Below are 24,657 nucleotides of genomic sequence, written 5' to 3'. Positions count from 1 at the left end.
CACTGGCCCATCATTCTGGACATAAAACCAAGGTCACAGCAGGGCACACATTTTTGCAGATTTCCTAGCTGTTTGTCATCTGCTCTCAGATTTTCCCTCACAAACTCTCAGGATAGCTTCTTAGAGGAAATATACTCTTTTTGGGAGTGGGGAATAAAAGTTTAAATCAGGCGGATGATACATTAATGGGCTAGTTCAATCTACCTTTGCTGCCACTGCCTGTATTCAGGTTCATATCATCTCTCTTGGGCACAATTACAATCATCCTGTAACTGCTGACGTTACCTGCATTGCTCTGCATTTGTTACCTCACCCCAAGCCTTCAAAGACATCCCTTACTACACGGAAAAATTTTCAAACTGCAAATATTATTTGACAGCCCTGATTAAAAGCTTTCTGTGACTTTCTGATTTCTGTGGAATAAACCTCAAAGTTTGTAGCATGAAGAACCTTCATATTCTATTCCTCCAACCTTCTCTCTCATGACTTCCCTTTATTAGTTCTAGCTTCATGCAGAGTCTTTATAATTTCTATCTCCAGTTTTTTTTGTGTGTGTGTGTGGTATGTGGGCCTCTCACTGTTGTGGCCTCTCCCGTTGCAGAGTACAGGCTCCGGACACGCAGGCTCAGCGGCCATGGCTCACGGGCCCGGCCGCTCCGCGGCATGTGGGATCTTCCCGGACCACAGCACGAAACCGCGTCCCCTGCATCGATAGGCGGACTCCCAACCACTGCGCCACCAGGGAAGCCCTCTATCTCCAGTTTTTATATGTACTTGACAAACTGCTACTCCACCACATGCAGAGGCAAAATCAAGTGTTTTCTCATCTTTGGAAGCCCCCTCCTCATAGCCCCACTTCCTAACTCCAAAAGGTCAAATCAAGTATATTCATTGATGTTGCCACTTTATCTAATAATACACATCTATCTACAATTTTTTACAACATGTTGTAGTTGTGTATGCACTTATCTCCCCTACAAGATTTTGACCTTCTTTAAGGTTGGTACCTAATTTATTTATTTTTGTAGATCTAGGATATGGCACATAATAAGTGCTTAACAATTGTCTGTTGGATGAATGAAGTTTTCATGCTTATATCCCCGTATTTAATTAGCAGCTCAATAAGTAAAACTGAGGACTGTTTACTAGGAGTCAGCCTAGCACTGGGCTAGGTTTTCTGTCAGGGTGGAAAGTTGAGGAAGACACTGGTTGGAGAGAAGGCTTTGGGCCAGTGCAGATGTGGGTTCATTTTGTAGGGGAAAGTAAATGTAGAAAGACAAACAACAGCTGGTGGGAGGGGAGTGATTACTGGATAGGGGAGATATACATGATACTATGGGAAAACACTGTTAAGCGATATGGATGCAAAATGTACCATATTAGATGTGCACGTGTTTTGGGATAGAAATGAAATGTACTGAAATAGTAGAATTGGATGAACATGAATCAGGCAGCGAGAGAATTCATGTTGTGGTCAGTAGGGTATTGAAGCTGTAGTGATGGTGCTGGCAAGAGGTTCAATGACTCTGATACTCTGTCAACTATATCGAGAGGGAGGCAAGGGGTGGCATCTGGGGGAAGTTTGTGCAGAGAACAAAGGCTGCAATCCTAGTTTTCACCAGGCCAGGACCCTCCTCCCGCAATATGAAGGATCTTCCCACTCCATGTAGCAATCCCTCAGTGATGATGAGCCATAAAGGTTCATGAATTTTCTATTTATTGCTGCTGTAGCAGCTGCTACAGTCAGAGGCTCACAGCTTGGTACCTCAGCTGTATGCAACTTTCTGACCCAGCATGTAGCTCTTTTAAAAAATATTTCATGATGAAAATTTCCAAACACACAAAATAGAGACATTTTACCCACTTACCTAGTTTTAACAAAATCAATGTTTTGGGGGTCCTTTTTTTATTGACATATTTTAGAGCAAATTCTAGACTCATACTGCTTCACACATCAGTACATCAGTATGCATCTCGAATGGATAAGGATATTAAAAATAATATAAGCACCAAGCTATAATCACATGCAGGGTTGCTTTTAATATGCTCAAGGGACCAGCTCCCTCCCTTCCACCTTATCCCACTCCTCTATCGGAGGTACATACTATTATTCCCAGTTATGCCTGAAGCCGTTTTCTTTCTGGGAGAAGTACCAGCCATTTTTACCCATTCTCTCTGTGCAAGAGAGTCTTCCATTTGCAAAATACCATCTACAAAGAATGAAGTTTCCTGGCCCTTGCCTTCATCCAGCCCACACCTGATATTTTAAATAGGAGAGAGATGTATTCAATCTGAAACCAATCTAGCACTATTTCAAGTCTCACTCCTCCCTGCTATGTTCAAAGTGTTCATTAAAAAAACCCCTGAGCTTGAGAGTTCTTATATTCAAGCAGTGTAAATGCGCCAAGTGTTTATAGATACCCATGGAACTGCCCGTTCTGCCTTTCATTTGGGGAATAAAAGACGCCCATTCACATATACACACTACTATATATAAAATAGGTAACTAATAAGGACCTACTGCATAGCACAGGGACTCTACTCAGTACACTGTAATGGCCTTTACGGGAAAAGAATCTAAAAAACAGTGGATATATATATATGTGTAACTGAATCACTCTGCTGTACACCTGAAATTAACCAGCATTGTAAGCCAACTATACTCCAATAAAAATGAAAAAAAAGCTTTATTGCTGAAAAATGCTAACCATCCTCTTAAAAAAAAAAAAAAAGAAGAAGCTCATTCACCTGGTGACTTTCCAAGGTAATTTGAGATGGTAGCGTTGATGGCAACCAGCTACCTCGTTGCTCTCTTTGTCCTTCTTTGCTGTCAGAGGAGGTCAAAACCACCTGTATGGAGTAGGATTAATCAACAGAGTGGATACAAGGAATTCTGGCCCTCAAGCACCTTTTTTTCTTGCGCCGTGAAGCACGTGAGGTCTTAGTTCCCCGACCAGGGATTGAACCTGTGCCCCCTACAGTGGAAGCATGTACTCTTTTCACTGTCAGTTGTTTCTAGGTATTTTTTGATTTCCTCTATGATTTCTTCAGTGATCTCTTGGTTATTTAGTGGTGTATTGTATAGCCTCCATGTGTTTGCATTTTTTACAGGTTTTTATTTCTGTAATTGATATCTAGTCTCATAGCGTTGTGGTCAGAAAAGATACTCGATACAATTTCAATTTTCTTAAAATTACCAAGGCTTGATTTGTGACCCAAGATATGGTGTATCCTGGAGAATGTTCCATGAGCACTTGAGAAGAAAGTATATTCTGGTGTTTTTGGATGGAATGTCCTATAAATATCAATTAAGTCCACCTTGTTTAATGTGTCATTTAAAGCTTGTGTTTCCTCATTTAGTTTCATTTTGGATGATCTGTCCATTGGTGTTATGATTGTGTTACTGTCGATTTCCCCTTTTATGGCTGTTAGCATTTGCCTTATGTATTGAGGTGCTCCTATGTTGAGTGCATAAATATTTACAATTGTTGTACCTTCTTCTTGGATTGATTCCTTGATCATTATGTAGTGTCCTTCTTTGTCTCTTGTAATAGTTTTTATTTTTTTAACATCTTTATTGGAGTATAATTGCTTTACAATGGTGTGTTAGTTTCAGCTTTGTAACAAAGTGAATCAGTTATACATATATATATGTCCCCATATCTCCTCCCTCTTGCATCTCCCTCCCTCTCACCCTCCCTATCCCACCCCTCTAGGTGGTCACAAAGCACCGAGCTGATCTCCCTGTGCTATGCGGCTGCTTCCCACTAGCTATCTATTTTAAGTTTGGTAGTGTATATATGTCCATGCCAATCTCTCACTTTGTCCCAGCTTACCCTTCCCCCTCCCCGTATCCTCAAGTCCATTCTCTAGTAAGGCTGCATCTTTATTCCCATCTTGCCCCTAGGTTCTTCATGAGCATTATTATTATTATTTTTGATTCCATACATATGTGTTAACATACGGTATTTGTTTTTCTCTTTCTGACTTACTTCACTCTGTAGGACAGACTCTAGGCCCATCCACCTCACTACAAATAACTGAGTTTCATTCTTTTTTATGACTGAGAAATATTCCATTGTATACATGTGCCACATCTTCTTTACCCATTCATCTGTTGATGGACACTTAGGTTGCTTCCATGTCATGGCTATTGTAAATAGAGTTGCAATGAACATTTTGGTACATGACTCTTTTTGAATTATGGTTTTCTCAGGGTATATGCCCAGTAGTGGGATAGCTGGGTTGTATGGTAGTTCTATTTTTAGGTTTTTAAGGAACCTCCATACTGTTCTCCATAGTGGCTGTATCAATTTACATTCCCACCAACAGTGCAAGAGGGTGTCATTTTCTCCACACCCTCTCCAGCATTTATTGTTTATAGATTTTTTGATGATGGCCATTCTGACTGGTGTGAGGTGATATCTCATGGTACTTTTGATTTGCACTTCTCTAATGATTAATGAGGTTGAGTATTCTTCCATGTGTCTGTTGGTAATCTGTATATATCTTCTTTGGAGAAATGTCTATTTAGGTCTTCTGCCCATTTTTGGATTGGGCTGTTTGTTTTTTTAATGTTGAGCTGCATGAGCTGCTTGTAAATTTTGAAGTTTAATCCTTTATCAGTTGCTTCATTTACAAATATTTTCTCCCATTCTGAGGGTTTTCTTTTCGTCCGTTTATGGTTTCCTTTGCTGTGCAAAAGCTTTTAAGTTTCATTAGGTCCCATTTGTTTATTTTTTTTTTAATTTCCATTTCTTTAGGATTGTGGGTCAAAAAGAATCTTGCTGTGATTTATGTCATAGAGTGTTCTGCCTATGTTTTCCTCTAAGAGTTTGATGGTGTCTGGCCTTATATTTAGGTCTTTAATCCATTTTGAGTTTATTTTTGTGGATGCTTAGGGAGTGTTCTAATTTCATTCTTTTCCATGTAGCTGTCCAGTTTTCCCAGCACCACTTATTGAAGAGACTGTCTTTTCTCCACTGTATATTCTTGCCTCCTTTATCAAATATAAGGTGACCATATGTGTGTGGGTTTATCTCTGGGCTTTCTATCCTGTACCATTGATCTATATTTCTGTTTTTGTGCCAGTACCATACTGTCTTGATTACTGTAGCTTTGTAGTATAGTCTGAAGTCAGGGAGCCTGATTCCTCCAGCTCCATTTTTCTTTCTCAAGATTGCTTTGCCTATTTGGGGTCTTTTGTGTTTCCATAAAAATTGCAAAATTTTTTGTTCTATTTCTGTGAAAAATGCCAGTGGTAGTTTGATAGGGATTTCATTGAATCTGTAGATTGCTTTGCATAGTAGAGTCATTTTCACGATGTTGATTCTTCCAATCCAAGAACATGGTATATCTCTCCATCTATTTGTATCATCTTTAATTTCTTTCATCAGTGTCTTATAATTTTCTGTATAGAGGTCTTTTGTCTCCTTAGGTAGGTTTATTCCTAGGTATTTTATTCTTTTTGTTGCAATGGTAAATGGGAGTGTTTTCTTGATTTCACTTTCAGATTTTTCATCATTAGTGTATAGGAATGCAAGAGATTTCTGTGCATTAATTTTGTATCCTGCTAATTTACGAAATTCATTGGTTAGGTTTAGTAGTTTTCTGGTAGCATCTTTAGGATTCTCTATGTATAGTATCATGTCATCTGCAAACAGTAACAGCTTTACTATTTCTTTTCCAATTTGGATTCCTTTTATTTCTTGTTCTTCTCTGATGGCTGTGGCTAAAACTTCCAAAACTATGTTGAATAATGTGGTGGGAGTGGGCAACCTTGTTTTGTTCCTGATCTTAGTGAAATGGTTTCAGTTTTTCACCATTGAGGACAATGTTGGCTGTGGGTTTGTCATATATGGCCTTTATTATGTTGAGGAAAGTTCCCTCTATGCCTATTTTCTGGAGGGTTTTTATCATAAATGGGTGTTGAATTTTGTCGATAGCTTTCCCTGCATCTATTGAGATGCTCATATGGTTTTTCTCCTTCAGTTTGTTAATATGGTGTATCACGTTGATTGATTTGTGTATATTGAAGAATCCTTGCATTCCTGGGATAAACCCCACTTGATCATAGTGTATGATCCTTTTAATGTGCTGTTGGATTCTGTTTGCTAGTATTTTGTTGAGGATCTTTGCATCTATGTTCATCAGTGATATTGGCCTGTAGATTTCTTTCTTTGTGACATCTTTGTCTGGTTTTGGTATCAGAGTGATGATGGCCTCGTAGAATGAGTTTGGGAACATTCCTCCCTCTGCTGTATTTTGGAAGAGTTTGAGGATAGGTGATAACTCTTCTCTAAATGTTTGATAGAATTCACCTGTGAAGCCATCTCGCCCTGGGCTTTTGTTTGTTGGAAGATTTTTAATCACAGTTTCAATTTCAGTGCTTATGATTGGTCTGTTTATATTTTCTATTTCTTCCTGCTTCAGTCTCAGAAGGTTGTGCATTTCTAAGAATTTGTCCATTTCTTCCAGTATGTCCATTTTATTGGCATAGAGTTGCTTGTAGTAATCTCTCATGATCCTTTGTATTTCTGCAGTGTCAGTTGTTACTTCTCTTTTCTCATTTCTAATTCTATTGATTTGAGTCTTCTCCCTTTTTTCCTTGATAAGTCTGACTAATGGTTTATAAATTTTGTTTATATTCTCAAAGAACCAGCTTTTAGTTTTATTGATCTTTGCTATTAATTCCTTCCTTTTTTTTCATTTATTTCTGATCTGATCTTTATGATTTCTTTCCTTCTGCTAACTTTGCAGTTTTTTGTTCTTTCTCTAATTGCTTTAGGTGTAGTGTTAAGTTGTTTATTTGAGATGTTTCTTGTTTCTTAAGGTAGGATTGTATTGCTACAAACTTCCCTCTTAGAACTGCTTTTGCTGCATCCCATAGGTTTTGGGTTGTCATATTTTCATTGTCATTTGTTTCTAGGTATTTTTTATTTCCTCTTTGATTTCTTCAGTGATCTCTTGGTTATTAAGTAGTATGTTGTTTAGCCTCCATGTGTTTGTGTTTCTTACAGATTTTTCCTGTAATTGATATGTAGTCTCATACGTTGTGGTCAGAAAATATACTTGATATGATTTTAATTTTCTTAAGTTTACCAAGGCTTGATTTGTGACCCAAGATATGATCTATCCTGGAGAATGTTCCATGAGCACTTGAGAAAAATGTGTATTCTGTTGTTTTTGGATGGAATGTCCTATAAATATCAATTAAGTCCATCTTGTTTAATGTATCATTTAAAGCTTGTGTTTCCTTATTTATTTTCATTTTGGTTGATCTGTCCATTTGTGAAAGTGGGGTGTTAAAGTCCCCTACTATGATTGTGTTACTGTTGATTTCCCCTTTTATGGCTGTCAGCATTTGCCTTCTGTATTGAGGTGCTCCTATGTTGGGTGCATAAATATTTACAATTGTTATATTTTCTCACTGGTTTGATCCTTTGATCGTTTTGTAGTGTCCTTCTTTGTCTCTTGTAATAGTCTTTATTTTAAAGTCTATTTTGTCTGATATGAGAATTGCTACTCCAGCATTCTTTTGATTTCCATTTGCATGGAATATCTTTTTCCATCCCCTCACTTTCAGTCTGTAGGAAGTGCATAATCTTAACCACTAGACCACCAGGGAAGTCCCTGAAGTATTTATGATCTACTTGGGAAGGTAAATTACCAATATTCATAAATCTCTAGCTATCCATAAAGCATTGATTGGAGTTAAGGGTCCAAATTTAGGTGTGTTCATGCTGTAGGCATTAAGAAGAGTGAGAGGCTCATTTAACTGGAAGGAGTCCAAGGCTTTTTGGAGAAAGTGAGATTCCAGCTGGAATTTGACTGTTACTCACAATTGTAGGTAGAGAGGAAGGAGAGGGTGTGTGTGAGTGCGATGGTGGTGGAAGGAAAACAGGATGACTGAAGTGTGAGCAGGTGAAAGAACAGACCAGGTGATGGGAAACATGTGTAGTGGTCATTTGTGATGACCTGCACCACATGTCACCACCCTCCCACCTGGTGTAAGATCAAGGGGGCTAGACAGTTCCACACAGTGACAGGGTGCCATCCCAAGTGTCTACAAGGATGTGTCTCTGCTTTATTGGCCTCAGGCTTTCTTTGATGCCTAGAAAGCCTGTTCAGTACAGCAAAGATGGTCCACAAGTGTTAGGGAGTCAATGTCTGTGGAGGTATCCCACAGCTAAGGGAAGCTGAGAGTCAGTGGGAATATCCCAGAATTGTCACATGGACAATTCTGAGATGCATTCTATGTGGTTTCTCAGAGATCCCCCCCACCAGTGGTACTGAGCCTCAGTGGCCCAGGGTGGTAACCAGCTCAGCAATGCATCTCTGCATTGGTGTTCCCTTCTTCTACCACACCCTTCTCCTGCTCCCTGAGAATTGCTCCACTACAAACTCCCTGCACCAAAATTCTTGTTGCAAACTCTGCTTCTGGAGGATCCCAAACTCAGGCAACCAGATTCCTAGAAACAAGGCACTATCCCAGGGAAATAGTGAGAAATAAATCCAGAATGGTAGGTGGATGAAGGCTTGTTATAATTTCTTACTAATTAAAAAGAATTATCACTCCTTCCCTATTTGCTTTCCACTTGCTTTGTCCTCGCTGTTATTTCAAAAAAGTGAAACTGTAAATCATATGTTTAGATTACAATTTACATGGAACTAGGCATGGCTTACGGTCTATAATCATCAAGGATCTGAGTTTGAGGATCCTGTCCCAATGTCTCTCCTTATTTCAGTAAATGACAATCCATTCTTCCTACTGCTCTGGCTACAGGTGTTCAGGGCATCTCAGACTTTCCTCTTTTTTTTTCTCACAACCCACATCTATCTGTCAGAAAATCTGTTGGCTCTGCCTTCTCGATATATGCAGAAGCTGGCCATTCTTAGCACCTTCGTTATTACTGCTCTGGGTTAAGCCGCGAGCTCTCTCTCACTTGGATTGTTCCAAGATCATCCTGGTCTCACTGCTCTGCCCTTACCTCTCTAAAATCTATTCTCAGTAAGACAGCCAGAGTGATTCTGTTAAGATATAGGTGAGATGATGACTTTCCAATCCTCAGCACCCTTTCATGGTTTCTCATCCTAATTTGAGTAAAAGCCATTGTTCTTACAATGACTGAGTAAAGCCAGTTTTTACATGATCTTTCATCTTTGTGCTTCTCTGACCTTTTTTTTTGCTATTCACCCACTTATTTGGTTTCAACTCCCTGGCCTCATTGCTGCCACTCAGGCCAGCATGCTTCCCACTCAGAGTCTTTGCACTTATGCGACCTCTCATGGAGAGCTTTCCCCCTGGAAACCTGCATGGCTCACTCCCCAACTCCTCAGCTGTCTGCTCCCCTGTCATTTTCTCAACAGTCCTTCCCTATCTGAAATTACATCCCCCACCTCACACTTCCTTTCCTCTTCCCGCTTTATTTTTCCCTTTGTACTTTTCACTATTTAATAAGTATTGATTTTACTCATTTAAGAATTTCTAACCTTTTTTTCCATTCTAGGAGGCAAGCCCCATGAGGGCAAGTGCTTTTTTCTTGGGTTTTGTGGGGAGGGTCTCTTTTGTTCATTGTTCTTTCCAGCCTAGAAAAGTACATATACACACACACACACAAACACACACACACACTGATGGATAGTGGATGAACAATAAATTTACTGGATGTCTGATAAATATGCGGATAGTCAATAAATGTGCCTCCAAGTATTTACTGAATGCCACACAAATATGTGCAAATATGGACGTCTAACAAATGAGTAAACAAAAATGAAAGAAGAGGTATGTGACTTGATTTAACCTCTCTCAGGCTCTATTTTTTTCAGCTGAAAAGGGGGATCCGATACCTAACTCATGGGAGCAAAACTTAAGAGAGGAAAGAACCTAAGTAGATGGTAGAAATTACTATTTTTCAGAACTTGCGCCCTGATTTTTAGTTCAGGGTCTTGAGCTCAACGTCTCGAGATTTATAGCTTAAGCCATGAGAGGACCCTTTTAGGGGTTTTATAAGTGATGTTTAAGGTAATGAAATTCACTTCTTTTGAAATTCATTTTCTGCAGAAAGCAGGTGGGAATGAATCGCTCAGCACCTTTGACTTGTTGAAAGTATGGTATGGAGTTTCTAGACTAGACCACAGGCTCAGTTAGAGCAGATATCAAATTATCTTGCCCACCGCAATATTTCCAGTGACAGCACCTGGTATAGAGTAAGCCCTCCGTGAGTCTATGCTGAGTGAACAAATAAAGGTAATATGAAATTTTCCCTTCATTTCAAATATCTCATTCCATCAGATGCAAACTATTATGTAGAGAATGGATAAATAGCAAGGTCCTATTGTAAATCACAGGGAGCTATATTCAATATTCTGTCATTAACCATAATGGAAAAGAATATGAAAAAATATGCATATGTATAACTAAACCCCTTTTCTGTACAACAGAAGCTAACACAACATTGCAAATCAACTATACTTCAATTAAAAAAAAAAAGATGTCCCATTAGTGTGGTGGAGATCTAGCAAGATCTATGACCTGCTTCTTTGCCCCCAGCAAGAAGCCTCAGATGTCGACTTCATCTGGTATTCCTGATCCACCTGGTCTTTGGGTTGGTTTGGGTCTCTCCTTTAGCAACATCTCTGCTAAGCTGCTCCCATTCATCTGCAGCACATGACTGACCCAGCATCTGTTCTTTTCTTACTGAATACAGCACTGGGAGAGAAAGGCAGGAACTGTACTATTTCCACTACCCCACAGGCTTACATTTAGGGACTGATTGTGTGGGTAGTAGGAGGGAGAAAGAGAGTGAATTGAGCAGGGGTATTTGGGTTGTCTGTGGAAGAGCTGGAGCAGTGATCTGGGGGAGGGGAGGGATGGTGATATGTCAAAGTGTCCTCCCGAGTTCTTAAGGTCAGAGGTCACCATCTACTGTAATATCAAAAAATAAAGTGCTCCTCCCATGGGGACTTTTCTACTTTTTAGAGAAAAATTGTTCTCATTTGTGGGTAACATGGACAGTAGAAATGAAGAATTAGTTCAATTCTTAGTTTCATCTCTTAGTTCATTAGTTCAATTAGTTTATCTCTTAGTTTCAGTGATTGCATCTAGCTTAGTTTCTCTTCCTTTCCTAGCTGTTGTTAATAAAATCAGCACAAAGATATCCAAGCAGATTGGCATCTGCCGGCTCAGATCATTTGACTTTTTTTCTGGACATGTGAAGAGAGGCGTTGAAAAGTAGCTGGATGGGAGAGACTTTTAACCTATTAACTGTGAATTTTGGAGACATGTGTCATAACTTTGTTGTTTTACTTCATTTACACAAATTTCCAAATAAAATGTGGTTTCAGGTAAGCAGGTGAAAAAAAAAAGAAAAAAAGGAAAATGTGACTTACAGCCTTAGTGATATATCTTTTTTTAGGACCTTAAACTTTACTAATTGTAGTTACCGGTTTAATGACAACATAAGTCAATTAACTAGGGTATGCTGATTGCCATGAGCAATAGACCTCAAATATATATGCTTCAAACAGGAGCTTATTTCCAGTTCATGGAATGTTCATGGGATGGTGAACAAGTCAGCAGATCGTGCTCCTCCACTGTCACTCAGAGAACTCAGGCTCACATAGGCTCTGTCTTATACAGGCTTCCAAGTGGCCCTGGCTTTCCTTCTGATTTTTCCTTTCTAGTTAGTCGGTAGGGAAAGAGAGCAAATTTTTATGTGCCAAGTTTAGAAATGACCATATGTGGTTTCTTCTTATATTCCAGTGGCTAAGTGGCTAGAATTCAGTTGCGTGGTCATATCTAACTTCAAAGGGGTTTGGATAGTGTAGTTATTTAATTTAGGTTCCTAGAAAATAGAATCTGAGCCGAGGACTAAGTTCTATTTTATTTGAGAGATAAAAGTCCAGGGCAGCTGGGGTGAGAGCAAGGGAGTTAGGCAATGTGAGGTCACATGCTCTCTATTACTTCACAAGGAACTGAAGGAGATGGCAGATCACTGAGAAGGTCAACCCATTTGGGCAGGCTGCATGGTGAAATCATGATCCAGAACATTCCATGGGAATGAGGAAGGAAAGATAATTTATCTTTCTGCCTCTCTCCCATCTCTTGCCTCTACTGGCCAGAGTTGGTCCCACTGCTTTGCCCCTCAGCACAACTGGTTTGCACCATTCAACACCTTCAGTGGCTTCTCAGATGCCCAAATAAATGCTCTTTTGTGTGGCATTTCATCTGAAGCTGAGTCAGAAAGGGACAGAGAAGACAAAGACTTATGTGTGGCTAGTTGGCCTCAGGTAGCAAAATTCATGGGTCTGCACTGAGTAGGTTGGTTGTGGTGGCAGCTGTTTGGAGGATCAGTGAAGCCAATCCAGTCTGAAAAGTTGTAAAAAGATGTCTTATAGTCTGCCCCTTGCACCATTGCGATTCATTTACGCCCTCCAATTATATCTGGTTCACAAACTAAACCATGGGAACAGCATGATAGAATAAGAGGACATCACATCTCCTGGCAAGTGGAGGTACAAGTCCAATTACTCACAGAGTCACCTTCAAGGTACATTTTCCTAGAAGAAGTAAGAAGTAAGGCAAGAGGGTCAGTGAAAAGCACCTACAGTCCCTGCTTCTGCTGCTGGTCCTGAGGCTGTAATTGATATTTATCATCTCTCCTCCACCATCAATTATAGATTTGCCCCAACCTCTGCAAATACTTCCACTGGTATGCTTGCCTAGTGGGGTGACCTGGACCTTCATTCTGAGGATCCTATGCCCTTTGTTGCCTTAATGTTATTGGATTATGGTTGTTTCAATTGGTCAATGACAGTTATTACTGGGTATGGAAATGCTAAGAGATGTCTTAATGAATATCCTATATTCGTAGACATCATGTAGAAGCAACCCTAACTTCTCATGGTCCTCGAGGTTGATTATCTCAGCAGTAACTGATTTCTTTGACCGTCACTGTCATGAAGAGTTCAAATAGCTTCTAGTTCAGTGGAACCACCATTGTGTCTCCTGGCAAAAGTGTTCCTTCTTTGGGAATTGGAACCTGCAACCCAACAGAGCCTAGGGTTGTGTAACTGGAAGCACAAATCCCACAAGTGGGTTATTGAGTATGGCGATGAGAGGGGACACTTCTATTTCTACCTCTTTGTTCTTGGACTTTTCGAGTTATTGGAGGCATAGAAGCATACGTCAAGTATTGGTGTAACACGTACACTGCCTTCTGGGGGTCAGAGTCTCAAATCCTCACTGTGTTGTCCCTGAGCTGACACCATGGCTGAGCCTTTACTAGATCATTCTACTGTTCTTTTGGTTGGCTGCTTCTGAGTGATGAGCTCATTGGTTAGGAAGGCATGGATGATCTTAAAAATATACTTCTTTAATCAATAACAAAATGAAAACACAAAACATGGTGTGTCAATAATTTCATAAGCCTTAAACTGTATGTGAAGAATCTGAATCCTGTACTCTTAGCAGAAAAAAAATAATAGTTTATTATTGGATAGAAACTTAAGGGATCAACTAATTCAACACCTCCATTTTAAAAAAGAAAAATGGGAGCCCAGAATAAAGAATGAATTCTTAGGGGTAACAACAAGTTAATGGGTGAATCTTTGCCAAATCCAGGTTTTCTGATTTCTAGGTTCCTGAAAATTCCATTGTATCAAGTCATCTCTTGAACAAAAAACATGGATTTATCTTTTGAAAATTCAGAGTGAATTTTGAAATGCAAACCAGATAAGTTTCAAGGTTGCAATTGGCTTCATTCATCCTTTGCCACGATATATAGTAGAATTGTGGGTTTTTTTCCTGGAATTAATGCAATTTTTCATAGAAAATCAGGGGAAACGTTCATCTTTAGGTGATAATTACTTTCCAGTCCTTCCAGGCCTTGTTCAAGCCTCGCCTTCTCCCTAAATTCGTCCCTAAATTCTTTAGTTTTAGGGAAGCAACGCCTTCCCTAAATTCTTTAGTTTATGGCAAGCTTGTCTCCTCTTAACTCCCACAGAAACTATTGGCCATCTTTTTTTTATTATTATTATTTTCACTGCAAAACAGTTTTTACAAGATCACAGTAAAATAAATGAGAAGGAAAAATCTTGTAAAATCCTGTCATTTCAACAAATTAAACCATTGTGATTTTAAAAAATTACATTCAGTCTTTGCATGCTCATATAATTTGTATATCATTGGATATTTTTGTCATCTTGGTGCAGATAAATATTTGTAGTCATTTCCCCACTTGACATCAATGCATGATCACTTTTGCAAGTTGCTACATGATTTTCACAATTTTATTTTGAGTCGTGTTACTCACTACCTCTTGGATATTTCATAAGAATTTTACAATTAACATGTCTAAGTGTGAACTTAGCTTTTCCATTCACTACTATGCAATTTTAGATAGAAAAAAATGATAAAACTCTCACTGATTCCCTACTTCCATTCAGTTTACAAGCTGAGTCCTTCTACTGCCTAAATATTTCTTATTTATAAACTCTTTTTTCCAGCTTCATTACTGGATTAGGCTTCTTGAGGCTCACTAGTCCAACTGCATGCAGAAGGCTAGCACTGGCTACTACTAGTAGGTGGCTAGTAGTAGGTCTTTACAGTTAATCCTCCCTATGGATGCACACGTAGTCTTTCTAAAATGAAAATCTGATGCTATTACTTCTCTGCTTAAAAACATTCAGTGATTCTCCTTTGTCTGTGAGGAGGTTGTCATTGCTTACCACTAAGGTTATTTTACACAAAAATGTAGATTTTGGTTTCTCTTGGGGAATTGAAGATCGGCCACAATGGGTCTGCATTCCAGCCTAGCACCAGAAAGCTGAAGCTGAATAGAGCCTCTTTCTATAGACAAGGCAAGTGCTTTCCAATCTGACACCGAGGTCCCCTACATCTGTTTTATTGATCTTAGCTCCCTGGATCCTATACTTGTGAGTTTGAGACTGTACAGGTTAAAGCCTAAACTCTGTTGAATGACACTCAAGTTTATTCTTGCTGAGTTCTTTTTTTTTTTTTTTTTTTGAGGTACGCGGGCCTCTCACTGTTGTGGCCTCTCCCGTTGCGGAGCACAGGCTCCGGACGCGCAGGCTCAGCGGCCATGGCTCACGGGCCCAGCCACTCCGCGGTATGTGGGATCTTCCCGGACCGGGGCACGAACCCATGTCCCCTGCATCGGCAGACGGACTCTCAACCACTGCGCCACCAGGGAAGCCCCCTAGTTATCTTTTTTATATGTAGTAGTGTGTATATGTCCATACCAATCTTGCAATTTATCCCTCCTCCCCCTTACACCCTGGTAACCATAAGTTTGTTTTCTGCATCTGTAACTCTATTTCTATTTGTAGATAACTTCATTTGTACCCTTTTTTTAAAAACTTTTTATTTTATATTGGAGTATAACCAATTAACAATGTTATGATAGTTTTAGGTGCACAGCAAAGTGACTCAGCCATACATATACATGTATCCATTCTCCCACAAACTCCCTCCCCATCCAGGCTGCCACAAAACATTGAGCAGAGTTCCCTGTGTTATACAGTAGGTCCTTGTTGGTTATCCATTTTAAATATAGCAGTGTCATTTGTACCCTTTTTTTAGATTACACATATAAGTGTTATCATATGATATTTGTCTTTCTCTGACTTACTTCACTCAGTATGATAATCTCTAGGTCCATCCATGTTGCTGCAAATGACATTATTTTGTTCTTTTTCATGGCTGAGTAGTATTCCATTGTATATAGATACCACATCTTCTTTATCCAATCCACTGTTGATGGACATTTGGGTTGCTTCCATGTCCTGAAGCCAGGTATTTCTGAATCCAAAGCCTGTACCCTTAGTCATTATCACTCTCCTGAGATCCTAATTCACATATCCAGCTGTCTAGGAGGCATCTCCCAGAAATTGTTCATGGGCATTTCATATTCAACATTTTCAAAGCCAATCTCATCCTATTCCCTTCTGAACCTGCTCCCTCCTAAGACTCACAGTCTTTATAAATGGGGCCACCAACTCTCCAGCTGCCCAGCCCAGAGAACTAGGGGTTGTACTTGATTTTTCCTCTTTATCTTCCCCTACTCAGTCAACCACCAATACCTGTGACCTCTGACTCCTCAGGCTCTCTTGTATTTGTCCATTTTCTTCTGCTTTTGCTGCCACCACTCTTATCCAAGTTGCCATCGTTTTCTTTTTGAGTAAATGCAGTTACCTTCTAATTGAGCTATATAATTGCTTAATGAGGCACAAAATATTATTTTCACCTAGATTCCTTTCAAAACATGTTCTATCTTTATTGGAAGAATGATCGGGTTAGAGGACCCCTCCCCCACCCCAACATACTCCCCACACTTGCATCATATACAGTTAAGGATATTAAGTGATCCTAAAATGTTATGGCAAGGGAAAGTTATTTTTCCTAAAAGCATAAGGGAAACAATTCTGTGGTCAAATACCCAGAGGAGAGGAGGAGAGAAGCTAGAAAGAGGAAAGAGGAGGGAGGATGGGTAAGGGTGAAGAACCAGAAGATGGTAAGGAGATGGGATCCAGTGAAAATTCATAGGATGGAGAGCCAACAAATATTTTATGCTGTAGCTTGATTGTGACTGTCATCTGCTTTGCTGTGAAGTTAATCCTTCCTTTTTCCTCATAAAAATTTTCAAAATACTTTGAGAACAAGTGAAAGTGTACTTCTTTTGGGACAACTGAACTTAGTTTTATGATTAAGTTAATGCTGTATGTCACAGAGAAACCATGAGCCCAGAAGGCAGAGGAGGCCATGAGAAATAGGCACATGGGAATTTGCAGAAATTTTGGAGAAGAACTTTGGTCTTCTATTAGGGATTGGAATTATTGAGAATACAAGACCTAGATCTTATTCCTAGCTCTTCAAAGATAAAAAGGTCCCCAGCTGACATTCGATTTACATTTGCATGTACACAAAATCAGTACTTCCTGCATGACAAAATGATATTCTAAGAGGAGCATGTAAGTCTAGATTTTCTTTTCTTCTTTGTGAAGGTACAGCCAAATAATTAATTGTTTTAATATCAGAATTGAATAAATGAGAACTGATTTGGAAAATGCTTTCTAATGAGCTGGACTTTATTCGTGGTTCTACCTCTTAACTGGGTTCCAAAGGACTTGCCAATGGGAAGTGGTTTAACTTCTTTGTGACCTCATGTTTCTTATGAATAAAATGAAGGATTAAGGCCAATCACTGTTTCCTGAACTTTGATCCATATAACAGTAGTTGTGGGAATTTCCACACTTCTATCCACTTCCTAATGACATCATAGGTAGGATGACTACATGTCCAGATTTACCCTGTATCATTCCAGTTTGTGCCTGTTTCCTGATATAATTATTAATAGTGCTCCATTTCACTCTCAAAATTTGTTCAGATTTGGATAATAATATTTATAATTATGTTATTAATAGGTGTTCCTTGAATGTAAAATTTTAAGTTAAATAGTTTTAAACAGGTTTCTTAACTACAGCACTTTGCTGATCCTTTAATATGCTAATGTACCTGGTGATTTTCAAAACAGAGAGTATAGTTTCCAGGATTTTGCCTTTGGAATCCTTCTTTTGCTTCTTATTGGAATAGGTAAATGAAATTTCTTTTGGGAAAGTATGAAATCATCTTAATTCAACAAATACTTATCAACTGCTAAGTGCTAAGCCCTGGAAGAGACAATGGAGAAATAGTGATGGATAGAACCTAATTCTGCCCCAAAGTAGTTTATAATCTGATTTATAAATAAGGTGAATGGCAGTGGGAATTAAGACAGCACACAAAGAATTGTGTAGGGGAGCAAAGTTTTTGATACCACAATGTGTCTCTTTGGCATGCAGATTATTCTAGCTGAAAATAATCAAGGCCCAAAAGACTCAGGGAGAACCTTTGATCTTCTCCCTAACTGCGTAAAACAATGTAGACAGAAGACCTGCTCCAGAAAGGGAGCTATCACTACAGGTAACTACAGTATGAACCAGGTGTGTAGACAGGGGGGAACCTAGCAAAGTCTGTTAAAATTCTACTCTGTGTCTCATTGCCTCTTCCTGGCCCAGCAAACATTTGTTTACCAAACATTTGCTTTTCCATCTTTGTGTGAATTTCCTTCTTTCCTTGTGAAATCCCCATTCCCTATCCCCAACATTCTCTTTTGTCTTTAGCTGAGGGTGATATTTAAGGTGAGGGCTTTGGCCATTTTAGCAAGTTCCTCATTTTTCTGGGTCTCTCCCATGTATACATACTATTAACTTTTGTTTAATTTTCTTTTGTTAATCTGCCTCATGTCAATTTAATTCTTAGAACAGCCAGAAGGGTAGAGGAAAACTACTTCCTCCTTGAAAAGTGCAATTTAAGGTCACATTCTAGGTTTAATATTCTACTATGTTATCATGTAATTAGAGACCGAGATAAAACAGAGTAAGTCCAAATCCTAAGTGAGTGGTATAATCTGCAAACTCTGTCAAGTGCAGTTTTCTTAGACTTAATACTGAATGAATATGTTTGCTAAATCTCTCAGAATATCCATATAATAGTCCAGAGAACCAGTATTTTCATGACCATAGAGACCAGTTGAAGAGTCATACTCTTAACAGTGTCCAGGAGGAGGTGACTGTTAGGTTATTTCTAAAAAGATACAGAAATATTACTTGTATGTAAAGACCTTGTGAGTGTGAAACAGGAGGGAAAGTGGCAGGACACAACCTTTAAATGAATGGGATAGCCTGAGGACAAGACATAAACTGATTAGGACCAATTAGGTCCAAATGGCGGATGAGCCAAATTCCACTAGACTTTGAGCCTCTGTATACACTCATTGTTACACATCAGCACAGTTAAATAACACATCCATAGGCATGATAACAGTTCCAAGGCTGATTACAAAATGTCAAAATGACCAGACAGACACAAGAGGGAAGAGATATGGGAACATATGTATATTTATAACTGATTCACTTTATTATAAAGCAGAAACTAACACACCATTGTAAAGCAATTATACTTCAATAAAGATGTAAAAAAAAAAAAAAAAAGACCAGAGGGCAGACAGAAGAAGAACTACAGTTCTGCAGCCTGTGGAAGGAAAACTACATTCACAGAAAGAAAGACAAAAGGAAAGGCAGAGGACTTTGTACCAGATGAAGGAACAAGATAAAACCCCAGAAAAACAACTAAATGAAGTGGAGATAGGCAACTTTCCAGAAAAAGAATTCAGAAGAATGATAGTGAAGATGATTCAGGACCTTGGAAAAAGAATGGAGGCAAAGATCAAAAAGATACAAGAACTATTTAACAAGGACCTAAAAGAATTAAAGAACAAACACCTAGAAGAATTAAAGGACAAACAAACAGAGATGAACAATACAATAACTGAAATGAAAACTACACTAGAAGGAATCAATAGCAGAATAACTGAGGCAGAAGAACGGATAAGTGACCTGCAAGATAGAATGGTGGAATTCACTGCTGAACAGAATAGAGAAAAATGAAATGAAAAGAAATGAAGACAGATGAAGACACCTCTGGGACAACATTAAATGCAGCAACATTGGTATTATAGGGGTTCCAGAAGGAGAAGAGAGAGAGAAAGGACCCAAGAAAATATTTGAAGAGATTATAGTCAAAAACTTCACTAACATGGGAAAGGAAATAGCCACCCAAGTCCAGGAAGTGCAGAGGGTCCCAGGCAGGATAAACCCAAGGAGAAAAACACTGAGACACATAGTAATCAAACTGACAAAAATTAAAGACAAGAAAAATTATAGAAAGCAATAAGGGAAAAATGACAAATAACATACAAGGGAATTCCCATAAGGTTAACAGCTGATTTCTCAGCAGAAGCTCTACAAGCCAGAAGGGAGTGGCATGATATATTTAAAGTGATGAAAGGGAAGAACCTACAATCAAGATTACTCTACCTGGCAAGGATCTCATTGAGATTTGATGGAGAAATCAAAAGCTTTACAGACAAGCAAAAGCTAAGAGAATTCAGCACCACCAAACCGGCTCTACAACAAATGCTACAGAAACTTCTCCAAGTGAGAAACATACGAGAAGAAAGGGACCTACAAAAACAAACCCAAAACAATTAAGAAAATGGTCATAGGAACATACATATCGATAATTACCTTAAACGTGAATGGATTAAATGCTCCAACCAAAAGACACAGGCTTGCTGAATGGATACAAAAACAAGACCCGTATATATACTGTCTATAAGAGACCCACTTCAGACCTAGGAACACATACAGACCGAAAGTGAGGAGATGGAAAAAGACATTCCATGTCAATGGAAATCAAAACAAAGCTGGAATAGCAATACTCATATCAGATAAAATAGACTTTAAAATAAATAATGTTACAAGAGACAAGGAAGGATACTACATAATGATCAAGGGATCAATCCAAGAAGACAATATAACAATTATAAATATATATTCACCCAACATAGGAGCACCTCAATACATAAGGCAACTGCTAAGAGATATAAAGGAAGAAATTGACAGTAACACAATAATAGTGGGGAATTTTAACACCTCACTTACACCAATGGACAGATCATCCAAACAGAAAATTAATAAGGAGACACAAGCTTTAAATGACACAATAGACCAGATAGATTTAATTGATATATATAGGACATTCCATCCAAAAACAGCAGATTACACTTTCTTCTCCAGTGCACGTGGAACATTCTCAAGGATAAATCACATCTCGGGTCACAAATCAAGCCTCATTAAATTTAAGAAAACTGAAATCATATGAAGCATCTTTTCCAACCACAATGCTATGAGATTAGAAATCAATTACTGGGGAAAAAAAAGTAAAACACACAAATACCTGGAGTCTAAACCATACGTTACTAAATAACCAATAGATCACTGAAGAAATCAAAGAGGAAATCAAAACATACCTGGAGAAAAATTACGATGAGACACTATGATCCAAAACCTATGGGATGCAGCAAAAGCAGTTCTAAGAAAGAAGTTTATAGCAATACAAGTCTACCTCAAGAACAAGAAAAATATTAAATAAACAATTTAACCTTACACCTAAAGGAACTAGAGAAAGAAGAACAAACAAAACCCAAAGTTACTAGAAGGAAAGAAATCATAAAGATCAGAGCAGAAATAAATGAAATAGAAACAAAGAAAACAATAGCAAAGATCAATAAAACTAAAAGCTGGTTGAGAAAATAAACAAAATTGATAAACCATTAGCCAGACTCATCAAGAAAAAGAGGGAGAGGACTCAAATCAATAAAATTAGAAATGAAAAAGGAGAAGTTACAGCAGACACTGCAGAAGTACAAAGTAGCATAAGAGACTACTACAAGCAACTCTATGCCAATAAAATGGACAACCTGGAAGAAATGGACAAATTCTTAGAAAGGTATAACCTTCCAAGGCTGAACCAGGAAGAAATAGAGAATATGAACAGACCAATCACAAGTAATGAAATTGAAACTGTGATTTAAAATATTCCAACAAACAAAAGTCCAGGACCAGATGGCTTCACAGGTTAATTCTATCAAACATTTAGAGAAGAGCTAACACCCATCCTTCTCAAACTCTTCCAAAAAATTGCAGAGGGAGGAACACTCCCAAACTGATTCCATGAAACTACCATCACCCTGATACCAAAATCAGACAAATATACTACAAAAAAAGAAAATTACAGGCCAATATCAGTGATGAATATAGATGCAAAAATCCTCAACAGAATACTAGCAAAGAGAATCCAACAACAAATTAAAATGATCATGTACCGAGATCAAGTGGGATTTATCCCAGGGATGCAAGGATTCCTCAATATATGCAAATCAATCAATGTGATACACCATATTAACAAATTGAAGAGTAAAACCATATGATCATCTCAATAGATGCAGAAAAAGCTTTTGAAAATATTCAAAACCAATTTATGATAAAATCTCTCCAGAAAGTGGGCATAGAGGGAACCTCCCTCAACATATTAAAGGCCATATATGACAAACCCACAGCAAATATCATTCTCAATGGTGAAAAAATGAAAGCATTTCCTCTAAGATCAGGAAGAAGACAAGGATATCCACTCTTGCCACTATTATTCAACATAGTTTTGGAAGTCCTGGCCGTGGCAATTAGAGAAGAAAAAGAAATGAAATGAATACAAATAGGAAAAGAAGGAGTAAAACTGTCACTGTTTGCAGATGACATGGTACTATACATAGGGAATCCTAAAAATGAAAATACTAGAAAATACCAGAAAATACTAGAGCTAATCAATGAATTTGGTAAAGTGGCAGGATACAAAATTAATGCACAGAAATCTCTTACATTCCTATACACTAACAATGAAAGATCAGAAAGAGAAACTAAGGAAGCAATCCCATTCACCATTGCAACAAAAAGAATAAAATACCTAGGAATAAACCTACATAAGGAGCTAAAAAACCTGTACTTAGAAAACTATAAGACACTGATGCAAGAAATCAAAGATGACACAAACTGATGGAGAGATTTACTATGTTCTTGGATTGGAAGAATGAACATTGTGAAAATGACTATAGTATACAAAGCAATCTACAGATTCAAAGGAATCCCTATCATATTACCAGTGGCATTTTTTACAAAACTAGAACAAAAAATCTTAAAATTTGTATGGAGACACAAAAGACCCCAAATAGCCAAAGCAGTCTTGAGGGAAAAGCACAGAGCTGGAGGAATCAGACTCACTGAATTCATACTATAGTATAAAGCTACAGTAATCAAGACAATATGATACTTGCACAAAACCAGAAATATAGATCAATGGAAGAGGGTAGAAAGCCCAGAGACAAACCCATGCACCTATGGTCAACTAATCTATTACCAAGGAGGCAAGGATATACAAAGGAGAAATACAGTCTCTTCAACAGTGGTGCTGGGAAAATTGGACAGCTACATGTAAAAGAATGAAATTAGAACACTCCCTAACACCATACACAAAAATAAACTCAAAATGTATTAAAGACCTAAATGTAAGACCGGAAGCTATAAAACTCTTAGGGGAAAACCTAAGAAGAACATTCTTTGACATAAATCACCAGAATATCTTTTTTGATCCACCTCCTAGAGTAATGGAAATAAAAACAAAAACAAACAAATGGGACCTAATGAGACTTAAAAGCTTTTGCAAAGCAAAGGAAACTACAAACAAGATGAAAAGACAACCCTCAGAATGGGAGAAAATATTTGCAAATGAATCAATGGACAAGGATTAATCTCCAAAATATATAAACAGCCCATGCAGCTCAATAGTAAAAAAATAAACAACCCAATCAAAGAATGGGCAGAAGACCTAAATAGACATTTCTCCCAAGAAGACATACAGATGGCCAGGAAGCACATGAAAAGCTGCTCAATCTCAGAGAAATGCAAATCAAAACTACAATGAGGTATCACCTCACACCAGTTACAATGGGCATCATCAGAAAATCTACAAACAACAAATGCTGGAGAGCACGTGGAGAAAAGGGAATCCTCTTGCACTGTTGGTGGGAATGTAAGTTGATACAGCCACCATGGAAAAGAGTATGGACGTTCCCTAAAAAAACTAAAAATAGAATTGCCATATGACCCAGCAATCCCACTACTGGATATATATCAAGAGAAAACCATAATTCAAAATGACACATGCACCCCAATGTTCATTTCAGCACTATTTACAGTAGCCAGGTCATGGAAGCAACCTAAATGCCCACGGACAGATGAATGGATAAAGAAGATGTGATATATATATATATATATATATATATATATATATATATATACAGTGGATTATTACTCAGCCATAGAAAGGAACAAAATTGGGTCATTTGTGGAGACGTGGCTGGATCTAGAGACTGTCATGCAGAGCGAAGTAAGTCAGAAAGAGAAAAACAAATTTCGTATATTAATGCATATATGTGGAACATAGAAATATGGTACAGATGAACCGGTTTGCAGGGCAGAAATAGAGACACAGATGTAGAGAACAAACTTATGGACACCAAGGGGGGAAAGTGGGAGGGGGTGGTGGTGTTGGGATGAATTGGGAGATTGGGATTGACCTATATACACTAATATGTATAAAATAGATAACTAATAAGAACCTTCTGTATAAAAAATAAAAAAAAATAAAATTCAAAAAAAATTGACAACCCCATACCCTGGTGCTGCTCTCGCCTTCTGAGATGGCCCACACTCTGTCTGTGGTGTGTCTTTCTTTGTAAATAAATTCACTTGTTAACTGTCATTTAGTCTCTCACTAAATTCATTCTGTGATTAGACATCAAGAACCTGAGCTTCATTAAGTCCTGAAACCAGGTGTGTGATCTCAGTTAAAAGACCATGAGTTTGAGTCCCGGCCTGTGGGTTCAAGTCCCAATCTGTGTTACATGGTTTCAAGTGGACACTGTGATTAGAAAGTTACCCCAAATTAATTTTCAATATAATTACATGGTGAACAATAGTATTCAGCACTTAGTAATACACATTCATGTAATAATTTATTCCCATTCATTTATAGTTTATAACAATCAGATTTTCTTTTAGAACAATAAGAATTCTCTCCATGCAAAAGAAAAAACTGGAGTCCAGATGGTTTGAGTAACTTACCAAAGTTTTCATAGCTGA

Source organism: Lagenorhynchus albirostris, chromosome 5 (assembly GCF_949774975.1).
Source record: "Lagenorhynchus albirostris chromosome 5, mLagAlb1.1, whole genome shotgun sequence".
Taxonomy (NCBI): Eukaryota; Metazoa; Chordata; class Mammalia; order Artiodactyla; family Delphinidae; genus Lagenorhynchus; species Lagenorhynchus albirostris.
This window is presented reverse-complemented; position numbering follows the sequence as displayed.